This window comes from Tupaia chinensis, unplaced genomic scaffold (genome assembly GCF_000334495.1).
Source record: "Tupaia chinensis unplaced genomic scaffold, TupChi_1.0 Scaffold000421_1, whole genome shotgun sequence".
NCBI classification, from domain to species: Eukaryota; Metazoa; Chordata; class Mammalia; order Scandentia; family Tupaiidae; genus Tupaia; species Tupaia belangeri.
The window spans coordinates 1,020,814-1,023,712 of NW_006159926.1; the positions used below are offsets into that span (position 1 = coordinate 1,020,814).

The window sequence follows — 2,899 nt, forward strand, 5'->3', positions numbered from 1 at the left end:
CCAGGCCCACAGGCTGCCTGGCCCTGGGGCCTGGAAGAGTGCTCGGCCTGTAGGGAAGGCAGCCAAGAAAGCATGTAGCTCATGCCCCTAAGCACATGACCTTGAGAGATTTAGAAAGATCCGGGGTTGGCACGAAGGAGGAAACCATCAGTTCTGTACAAGAGGTTGAGGAGGAAGGCAGGGAAATCTCCCCAGAAGACATGATTGCCAGAGGGGGCTTGAAGAATGAGTATAAATTGGGCAAGTGACCAAAGGGCACGAAGTTTAATAAAAAGCCGTGGCATAGACAGTGGCCTGACAGTAAGGAGTCGCAGTTGTGCCTGGAAGTTGCAAGCAGTTCCTTATGATGGTTAGAGGGGTGAGATGGGAGTTGTAGGAGATGGACAGTCAGACAGGGGCCAGGTTGTGGGGAGCTTCTGTGTGAAGCTAAGGAACCAGGATGTCACTCTGAGGAAGAAATGGCACCTTGGCCTGCCTGTGGTGGCTCAGCACTAATGTGGGCTCTGCAGTGCTGGAAGCCATGTGGAAGACTGGGATTGGGTTCCAGACTCACCTGCTGAGCTCTCACGCATGTGCCTGTCTTCCTGACTGGCTGGGAAGGTGGGGCGTGTGAGGGGGATCACAGGATGAGACCCCAATGAGGAAGCTTATTTCTCTCTTTCTCTCCGTATCATTTTCATAGAGAGAAAAAAGAAACCTGAAAAAGAGAAAGAGAAGAAAGAAAGAAAGAAAGAAAGAAAGAAAAAAATAGAGAGAAAGAAAGAAAGAGAGAGAAAGAAAGAAAGAGAAGGAAAGGAAGAAAGAAAGAAGAAACAACACCTTGAAGGACTTCAGGTCAGGGCACCAAGCGATGCCTGTGTACCTCTGCCGGAGGGGTACTGCCACTGTATGTCGGGAGGATTAGGAAGGGCAGGATGGAATTTGCAAGGTCAGTGTAGAAGCCATCGCAATGGAGAGCCCAGAAGGTGGAGAGCAGGATGAAGGCACCGTTGTACTGAGGGCTCCAGGGCGTTTCTCTGATACCTTCAAGGGGTGCATGCAGTGGGGCCTCTGGGCTGCGTGGCACTCAGGGCAGAAGGGGAATATGGAGGCTCTAGAGTTCTGAATTGTGTGGCTGAGTGCACTGTGTTGCTAAAAACCAGGGTCAGGTGTACAAGGACAGGATTTCTTTGTTTTGTTTTGTTTTTGGTTGAGGGTGGCTAGGTGTGGGGGCGTGCCTGACAAGGTATATGCAAGATCTCCAGACTCGAACTGGGAACCCTCTCATCTGGAATTACCTCGCAGACCATCACAGTTTCCCACTGTGCCACCATCTGGACCCTATTTCTGACTGTAGCCAGGGATAGTGTCTCTGGAGAGCCCTATGGGATGTCTGTGGAATCCAGTAGATCTTGGCGTCAAGGAACGAGTTGAGATGTGATTTCTGTGCTGAAAATGGCACCCCAAATTCTTAGCTCTCAACATCTGGTTCCCAGTCTCACTGCATCGTCATGATTTTGTGGTATAAGTTGAGACATGAATCTGGGTTGTTCTCCAACACCGAAGTTCAAGGACTTGTGGGTTTTGGTGTCCTTTCTGGAAGTTGTAACACTCAGTTGGGTCTCCTTAGCCACCCTGTATAATCCCACTCCCACTGATGCTGATGAAGCTTGCACTGTGGGACAGGATGTGATAAACAAGGCAACACCCCGCTTCTCCAAAATGGGGTGCATGGAAGAGGGTTTTATATAGAAGATGGGAAATAAGGCTCTTTGATTCTTGGTCTCCATCTGGGGTTTGGATAGGCTGGGAGCTGTGAGGAGCTTCTGACTTGTAGAAGACCCTTAGTAGTCAATGGGGCACATTTCACAGATGGAGCAACCCACTGGGGTGTCCAGTGACGATGGAGAGGAGGATGATCTTCACGAGAATCTAGATTACTTTGCCCACTGGTAGGAAGTGAGCGCCTGCCTCCTCCAGGTGCTTTGACCTTTCCTCTACAACAGAGCAAATGTTAATGTAGTGAAAATACTCAGAAGTCACAGAGCCCACGTTAGAATCCTGGGTGATAGCTTAGTCGCTGAGTCCTCAGATATGGAGTCAAAGCCATCCATCCCGGTCAGTTCTGATGCTAAGAACAGAGACACCTGAGTCTGGGCAAGCTCTAAGAGTGGAGGTTTATTTACCAGCAGCTTGTGGTTCAGAAGCCCAAGATCTGGGGGCTGCTTCTCATGAGGATCTTCTTGTTGGTGGACAACAAGGTGGAGGCAGGGGTGCGAGCAGAGCGCGTGACCGTCTGTCTCCTTCCCTCTCCTTATAAGCCCACCAGGACTCAATCATGGGACCCCACTCTGTCACTTCCTCTCACTTCGCCCAGATTCCACCCTTCAATGCCATCGTGGACTTACGTGTCCACCCTCTCAGCTCCACTAGAACGGCTCACCAAAACTGACACTGAATTTGAGGAACGCATTCAAGCCACAGCACTGTCTGAGCCTTCATCTTCCCATTTAGAAAATGGGGGAAATAAAACCCATCTTCTTTGGTGGCTGAAAGGTCTAGAAGAAATGTAGGACAGACTCATTGACTTCCCCTCCTCTAACCCACCAATAAGCCTGGGTGGTCTCCCGGCCTCCTGTGCCTAGTGTCCTGCTGGAGCACTCCTGCCTTCAAGTCTTGCCTTGGCCATAGCGGTTCACTGCCATGTTTCTGAGTCTCTCTTTCCTCCCCTCCTCCAAGCATACTCTCTCTTTCAAAAGTAGCGAGGCTCGTTGCGTTATCACCTAGTTAACGACGTTCGTCTCCACGTGAACTCGCCTAGTCGAAGCCTCCCGAGTGGCCACTGCTTTGCCCTTCCCAGTCCCTAAAGGTACGAGGAAGTCACAGGCCTGTCCAGTTGGCAGGTGTGGGGAGGCGGTTG

The 2,899-nt window shown here is 50.8% G+C and overlaps 1 pseudogene; it reads right to left on the reverse strand.

Moving 5' to 3' along the window:
* Positions 1-2,684, reverse strand: part of LOC102482538 (obg-like ATPase 1) — a 33,927-nt pseudogene extending 31,243 nt beyond the window's left edge.
* Between the last annotated feature and the right edge of the window lie 215 nt (positions 2,685-2,899).